Raw genomic sequence first — 8,210 nt, forward strand, 5'->3', positions numbered from 1 at the left:
TTGACATCAAACATGTGAAGTCTAATATGAAAAACGTTCCTACCGTTGCTTAAAGGGATAGATTTGGATCTTGACCTAAGGGTGCCTTTTATCTGGCAACACGAAGTAAGAAGAAAATGTGGAAACATGTTTTCCAAATTTAAAACCAAACTCCTTCGAGCCGGAATTGAACCAGCGACCTAAGGATAGCCAACACTTCATCTACAGTCCTCCCCTCTACCAGCTGAGCTATCGAAGGATGCGACAATAACACACCAAGAAATTCAGAAAGCCTCACCTCTTAGGATAATTGAGGCTGCTTTTTGTGGTAAATGTATCAAGGGCCCTACACAGCAAGCACCACCTTGTTTTCTGAGACCTCGTGGCGCAACGGTAGCGCGTCTGACTCCAGATCAGAAGGTTGCGTGTTCAAATCACGTCGGGTTCAGGTGTTATCTTCTTGACATCAAACATGTGAAGTCTAATATGAAAAATGTTGCTTAAAGGGATAGATTTGGATCTTGACCTAAGGGTGTCTTTTATCTGGCAACACGAAGTAAGAAGAAAATGTGGAAACATGTTTTCCAAATTTAAAACCAAACTCCTTCGAGCCGGAATTGAACCAGCGACCTAAGGATAGCCAACACTTCATCTACAGTCCTCCGCTCTACCAGCTGAGCTATCGAAGGATGGGACAACCAAACTCCTTCGAGCCGGAATTGAACCAGCGACCTAAGGATAGCCAACACTTCATCTACAGTCCTCCGCTCTACCAGCTGAGCTATCGAAGGATGGGACAACAACAAACCAAGAAATTCAGAAAGCCTTACCTCTTAGGATAATTGAGGGAAATCAGGCTGCTTTTTGTGGTAAATGTATCAAGGGCCCTACACAGCAAGCTCCACCTTGTTTTCTGAGACCTCGTGGCGCAACGGTAGCGCGTCTGACTCCAGATCAGAAGGTTGCATGTTCAAATCACGTCGGGGTTAGGTGTTATCTTCTTGACATCAAACATGTGAAGTCTAATATGAAAAACGTTCCTTCCGTTGCTTAAAGGGATAGATTTGGATCTTGACCTAAGGGTGTCTTTTATCTGGCAACACGAAGTAAGAAGAAAATGTGGAAACATGTTTTCCAAATTTAAAACCAAACTCCTTCGAGCCGGAATCGAACCAGCGACCTAAGGATAGCCAACACTTCATCTACAGTCCTCCTCTCTGGAGATCACTGAGGGAAATCAGGCTGCTTTTTCTGGTTAATGCATCAAGGGCCCTACACAGGAAGCACCACCTTGTTTTCTGAGTCCTTGTGGCGCAAAGGTAGCGCATCTGACTCCAGATCAGAAGGTTGCATGTTCAAATCATGTCGGGGTCACGTGGTATCTTCTTGACATCAAAAGTGTGAAGTCTAAAGTGCAAAATGTTCCTTCTGTTGCGTAACGGGATAGATTTGGATCTTGACCTCAAGGCTTCTTTTATCTGGCAACAGAAAGTCAGATGAAAATGTGCAAACGTGTGTGCCAAATTTAAAACCAAAATCCTTCGTGCCAGAATCAAACCAGCGATCTAAGGATAGCCAACACTTCATCTACAGTCCTCCGCTCTACCAGCTGAGCTAGATCTCAAGAGCCTTCTAAGAAAGCATCGAAATGCAAGAATGTTTCTGATTATATTACATTCAGCATCAAAACAAATAAGCTTAACTGCACACAAACTCACAAAATAAACATGAGGTAAATGTTCAAACTGTTCAGTTCATTTATAACATGTTGTTATTATTATGTAGCATAACAAGTGAGGGGTCATTCTATGGAAATTTCCATTTTTCTGTCCTTAGCCTTTACAGAAATATTACACTTGAAAAACACTTTAGGGTTAGAATTTCTTTATATTTTTAAATGAAACAATATGTTATTTGAACAATTACAGCTTCTTGAGCCATCAATGTGGCAATATTTGTTTTTAAATTAATTATAAAGAATTCCAAGTATCACAAAACTGCTCGTCCCCACAGCCATGTACAGAAGGAAAGTGCTTTATTTTGAGGTGAAAAACTGTTTTTTCTACCATTTAAAATACAATAATGTATTCATAACTATCAAATATATGATGTAAATGGCAGAATAAAACAAAATGCTGAATAAATATTATAAAATATATAATGAAAACAGTGGTCCCCTGGAGTTTTGTCACTGGTGTTACCTTTTAACAAAAATTTGTTATTTTGAAATAAAAATCACGGTGATGACATCACTTGACTTCTTCCTTCCTATTTTCTAAACATCTATGGAAAAAGGCCCATGTTAATTCCACTGTTTCTTTTCAGTTATCAGAAATTTTCTCATTCATCTCATGATTTCATATGAAGCTTTTAGTTGACGTCACTGGTATGACCTACTTATTGTTAAGGAATTGTAAAAAAAAAAATGCATATAAGGTAATGTAGTAATTTCTATTAATTCTGTAAATCATTTGATAAAATTGTATTTTAGATTACTTTTTATATTGAAATACTGTATTGTAGGTTACATTATTGCTTATATTTGTTCATTTCAGGTGAACCCAGTGGCTCTTGACTAGGCCTATTCGAGGGTCACTTGGTTGTGAATTCATACCTCAACTTTATGCCTGGATTTGCAGTCTTATTACAACTTCAGTCTGGCATCCCGGGAGCAGGCATGTTTTGCACACTTGAATTTTTTCCAAAGGTAACATGTTTTACTTGAGTAATTTCATTTGTGAAAAAGGTTACCTATTTAGTTTAAGTACTGGTAAATGCTGATTGTATTGTATAAGTGGCATTTTTACATTTATTTTATTGAGCTAGTTTCATTCAATACTGAACTTTATCCTAAAGCTTCTGCTTGTTTTTATGTGCAGATGTTTTGCTGGAATCACAACACTCACTGGATACAAGACGGATACATAGAGGCAAAACAAGTGGAAATGTCTCAGAGAAGAGGACAACCCTCATGTGTACGCTCATCTCAGAAAGTTGATGGACTTTCAGTATGTATTTATTAAATGGTCTTTTGCAGGAATATTCTTAATTTAATAGAACATAAGCTCAAACAACAGAATTTGTGGTATAATGTTGATTCCAGCATTTTATTTTAATCCTTATCTTTAAAAAAAAAAAAAATATATACAAAATTATACAAATTCTGTTGATTGATCTTCATTTTTGTAGAAAGTTAAAGGGTTAGTTCACCCAAAAATGAAAATTAGCCTGTGTTTTACTCACCCTCACAGCATCCTAGGTGTATGTGACTTTCTTCTTTCAGACGAATCAAATCGGAGTTATATTAAAAATTGCCCTGGCTCTTACAAGTTTTACAATGAGGGTAAGCGGGTGTTTTTTGTCAGCAGTTCAGAAGACGTGAAATAAAGTGCACGCATCCGTAATAAAATGTCCCTCACACGGCTCCGGGGGGTGAATAAAGCCCTCCTGTAGGGAATCCAGTTGTGACCCTGGACCACAAAACCAGTCTTAAGTGTCAATTTTCCGAAATTGAGATTTATACAACATATGAAAGCCGAATAAATAATCTTTCCATTGATGTATGGTTTGTTAGGATAGGACAATATTTGTCTGAGATACAACTATTTGAAAATCTGGAATCTGAGGGTGCAAAAAAATCTAAATATTGAGAAAATCGCCTTTAAAGTTGTCCAAATGAATTCTTAGCAATGCATATTACTAATCAAAAACGACGTTTTGATATATTTGCAGTAGTAAAATTACAAAATATCTTCATGGAAAATGATCTTTAATTAATATACTAATGATTTTTGTCATAAAAGAAAAATCTATAATTTTGACCCATACAGTGTATTTTTGGCTATTGCTACAAATATACCCCAGCGACATAAGACCGCTTTTGTGGTCCAGGGTCACATTTGTTTTTGTAAGATAAATATCCATATTTCAAACATAATAAACACTTTTTTTCTCACTTCCGCTGACTGTCGTACGCAGAAGCAGTTCTGGAGGATGAAGTAGGACGTATGCGCCTCTGAGATATACAAATCCTTGTTTTGTGTTTCTAATCCATGACCGGCGTTTTGTTTTGTTCTCTCTCTGCGTTCGTTACTAATCACGTAACACCTACGTCCTGCGTCATCTGCCTGCACGGCTGTGCAGAAAAAAAGTGAGAAAAACATTTGAAATATGGATATTTATATTACAAAAACACTTGGATTCACTACAGGAGGCCTTTCTTCACCCCCGGAGCCGTGTGAGAGACATTTTATTACGGATGTGCACACTTTATTTCACATCTTCTGAACTGTTGACAAAAAAAAACACCCACTTACCCCCATTTTAAGGCTTGGAGGGGCCAGGACAATTTTTTAATGAGCCTATATATCCAATTGGATTCGTCTGAAAGAAGAAAGTCATATACACCTAGGATGCTTTGAGGGTGAGTAAAACACAGAGTAATTTTCATTTTTGGGTGAACTAACCAGAGGCGGACAGTAGTGAAGTATTTTTACTTTACTCAAGTAAATTGAAAAAGTATCTATAGTTTATCAGAATGTTTTTCTTTGGAAAATTTTACTTCATACATTCCAAAGCATAATGTCATACTTTTTTACTGCACTACATTTCATAAATTAAAGTTGTTGTTTTTTTGTTTTTTTACCTTTAATACTTAAGAACATTAAAAATGTAGTACTTTCTTGTACTCAAGTAAATCTTTGAATTATTTTTACTTGAGTAAAAGAAAAAGTAATATATTTCTAATGTAATTAATGTATTAAATGATATTTAATATGAAACGTAGTGCAGTAAAAAAGTACAATATTATGCTTTGGAATGTTGTGAAGTAAAGTTTTCTAAAGAAAAACACCCTGATAAAGTACTGACACTTGAAAAGTACTTTTACAGCAGAGTAAAAATACTTCACTACTGTCCGCTTCTGGAACTAACCCTTTAATGTTCTACTCAGAATATGGCTTTTTTTTTTAATAGGTATTTGTAGTTATTTTGTGATGCTATGTTATTTTTATGATAAGATTTCACATTTATGCATTCAGCAGACACTTACATTGCATTCTAGTTACAGTGTTTACATTTTATCAGCTCTTGCCTTCCCTGGGAAACAAACCCATGATCTTGATCTTGACTTCACAATTGCTAGCACCATGCTCTACTATTTGAGCTACAGGAAAGTGTTGAAAGACCGAAATTTTTATTTTACCAGTAAAAGCCTTGCAGTGTCTTCCTGACAGTTTTAATAAATACTTATTTGCAATGCTCACGATAATGCATTTAAATCAGTATTTTACAGTTTACTGTTAAAATTATTCTTTACAGCATTTTCATTGTTAAATTATTACAACATCACCTTGGAATTTGGGGTATTTACAGGATTTTATTGGTAAATACTGTACTTTAGTGAAATTACAAATGATTGCTGTAAAATAAACAAGTTTAATTAAATGTCACTGTAAAAATACTACAAATTACTGTATTTCACATACAGCAATTAACTGTAATTTGCAGTATTATACTGTAATCCATTTTACAGCAATTAACATCATTTTTACAGGATTTTATTGGCAACTTTTTTTGCCAGTAAAATCTTGTAAATTCTACGGTACATTTTATTTACAGTGTAGGATCTGAGGTTTGCTTCCTTGATTTAGTGATTAAATCACATAGTTGCATGCACATGGACCCACACACAATCGTGGACACACTCTAAATTTACTCATCAGTAGAGGTCTAAATATTTCATCCATTGTTATTAAGGATGTAGCAGAATCTGATCACTTCTGTATTTTCTTAGATACATTGATCTCTGTTACCACTGAATCTAGATCTGTCTCTGTCAGAAAGAGATGCATTAATGAGAACACTAGTGCGCTATTTATGAAGGCTATATCTTCAACACCAAGCATTTCTGTAGACCCTGTTGATCTTCTGGATTCATTTAACTCAAAAGTTAAGAATGTTATTGATGATATCGCTCCTGAAAAATTCAGCAAGAAGAATGGCAGACAAAAATCATACTGCAGAAAATCAACAGCAGTTCAGAGTATGAAAAGACAATGCAGAAAAGCTGAGCGGATGTGGTGGAAGACGAAACTCGAAATTCACTATAGCATCTATAAACACAGCCTTCATGCTTTTAATGTGGAACTAGCCACAGCTAGACAGACCTTCTTCTCAAACCTTATAAACAGTAACTTAAACAACTCTTGCACTCTTTTTGCTACTATTGAAAGACTAACAACCCCCTATGTCTGTTTTTGAAGCAATTGATTGCAAAATTTTGGAAGAAATAGTACAGCACCTTACATCGTCAACCTGCTATCTTGACACACTTCCCACATCTTTTTTCAAAAGTGTGCTTAACTGTTTAGAAGCAGATCTCTTAGAAGTGGTGAACGCTTCACTTCTTTCTGGGACTTTTCCAAACTCCCTGAAAACTGCAGTTGTTAAGCCCCTTCTGAAAAAGAGCAATCTTGATAACACAATGTTGAACAACTATAGACCAATATCAAATCTTCCGTTCATAGGTAAGATTATTGAAAAGGTAGTTTTTAATCAGCTGAACAACCACTTAAACTTAAATGGATACCTGGACAATTTTCAATCTGGTTTCCGAGCGCATCACAGCACAGAGACAGCGCTTATTAAGATAATAAATGATATTCGCTTCAATTCTGATTCTGGCAAAATATCAGTTCTGGTACTACTAGATCTTAGTGCTGCGTTTGACGCTGTTGATCATAACATACTTCTAGAGAGACTGGAAAACTGGATCGGGCTTTCTGGGATGGTACTCAAATGGTTCAGGTCATACATAGAAGGGAGAGGTTATTATGTGAGTATAGGAGAGCATAAGTCTAAGTGGACGTCCATGACATGCGGAGTCCCACAAGGCTCAATTATTGCACCGCTCTTGTTTAGCCTGTATATGCTCCCACTAAGTCAAATAATGAGAAAGAACCAAATTGCCTATCACAGCTATGCCGATGATACCCAGATTTACCTAGCCTTATCTCCAAATGACTACAGCCCCATTGACTCCCTCTGCCAATGCATTGATGAAATAAACTGTTGGATGTCCCAGAACTTTCTTCAGTTAAACAAGGAGAAAACTGAAGTCATTGCATTTGGAAACAAAGATGAAGTTCTCAAGGTGAATGCATACCTTGACTCTAGGGGCCGAACAACTAAAAATCAAGTCAAAAATCTTGGGGTGTTTCTGGAGACAGACCTTAGTTTTAGTAGTCATGTCAAAGCAGTAACTAAATCAGCATACTATCATCTCAAAAACATTGCAAGAATTAGATGTTTTGTTTCCAGTCAAGACTTGGAGAAACTTGTTCATGCCTTTATCACCAGCAGGGTGGATTATTGTAATGGTCTCCTTCCAAAGAAGACCATTAGACAGCTGCAGCTCATCCAGAACGCTGCTGCCAGGATTCTGACTAGAACCAGAAAATTTGAGCATATTACACCAGTCCTCAGGTCCTTACACTGGCTTCCAGTTACATTTAGGATTGATTTTAAAGTACTTTTACTCGTTTATAAATCTCTAAATGGCCTAGGACCTAAATACATTGCAGATATGATCACTGAATATAAACCTAACAGACCACTCAGATCATTAGGATCGAGTCAGTTAGAAATACCAAGGGTTCACACAAAACAAGGGGAGTCTGCTTTTAGCTATTATGCCGCCCGCAGTTGGAACCAGCTTCCAGAAGAGATCAGATGTGCTAAAACATTAGCCACATTTAAATCCAGACTCAAAACTCATCTGTTTAGCTGTGCATTTGTTGAATGAGCACTGTGCTACGTCCGAACTGATTGCACTATGTGTAATCATGTTCTATTCTTAACTGTTTTAAATTATTTTAAAATGAATTTTTATATCTTGTTTTATTATTAGTATTTTTTAATTCCTTGTTTTTATTGTTGTGACATTTTATTTTTTTTTAAATGACTTTTTCACTTCCTTTTATGTAAAGCACTCTGGATTTCCAGAGCTCAGTCCCATAGCGGCTTTGCACTTGGCTCTTATCAATCATTATATATTTTTTTATTCATTTATAATGTTATGTTTTAATATACATGCTGCTAACTCGGAAATTTCAAGATATGCGAGCAAAAAATGCTCCTGACACTTAGACAATACGACACGAGCAAGAGTGCTGGTTTTGTTTCGTTTGTGTTCGAATCCAAATCCGCGTTGATTTGGGAGAATCACTGAT

General features: G+C 36.2%; 6 non-coding genes across 6 annotated transcripts; 3 read left to right on the forward strand and 3 right to left on the reverse strand.

The window, feature by feature from the left end:
- Positions 1 to 151: 151 nt before the first annotated feature.
- trnay-gua (transfer RNA tyrosine (anticodon GUA)) lies at positions 152 to 238 on the reverse strand. Its single transcript is given in 2 exon segments — positions 152 to 187; positions 202 to 238. It is a non-coding gene; the product is annotated as a tRNA-Tyr (tRNA).
- Positions 239 to 355: 117 nt separating this feature from the next.
- Positions 356 to 427, forward strand: trnaw-cca (transfer RNA tryptophan (anticodon CCA)). Its single transcript has one exon. It is a non-coding gene; the product is annotated as a tRNA-Trp (tRNA).
- A 154-nt stretch (positions 428 to 581) lies between these two features.
- Positions 582 to 668, reverse strand: trnay-gua (transfer RNA tyrosine (anticodon GUA)). The gene is given in 2 exon segments: positions 582 to 617; positions 632 to 668. It is a non-coding gene; the product is annotated as a tRNA-Tyr (tRNA).
- Positions 669 to 683: 15 nt separating this feature from the next.
- On the reverse strand, positions 684 to 770 carry trnay-gua (transfer RNA tyrosine (anticodon GUA)). The gene is given in 2 exon segments: positions 684 to 719; positions 734 to 770. It is a non-coding gene; the product is annotated as a tRNA-Tyr (tRNA).
- Positions 771 to 896: 126 nt separating this feature from the next.
- trnaw-cca (transfer RNA tryptophan (anticodon CCA)) lies at positions 897 to 968 on the forward strand. The gene has a single exon. It is a non-coding gene; the product is annotated as a tRNA-Trp (tRNA).
- Positions 969 to 1,281: 313 nt separating this feature from the next.
- On the forward strand, positions 1,282 to 1,353 carry trnaw-cca (transfer RNA tryptophan (anticodon CCA)). Its single transcript has one exon. It is a non-coding gene; the product is annotated as a tRNA-Trp (tRNA).
- Positions 1,354 to 8,210: the final 6,857 nt, after the last annotated feature.

The sequence above is a fragment of the Onychostoma macrolepis genome, chromosome 18 (assembly GCF_012432095.1).
Source record: "Onychostoma macrolepis isolate SWU-2019 chromosome 18, ASM1243209v1, whole genome shotgun sequence".
NCBI classification, from domain to species: domain Eukaryota; kingdom Metazoa; phylum Chordata; class Actinopteri; order Cypriniformes; family Cyprinidae; genus Onychostoma; species Onychostoma macrolepis.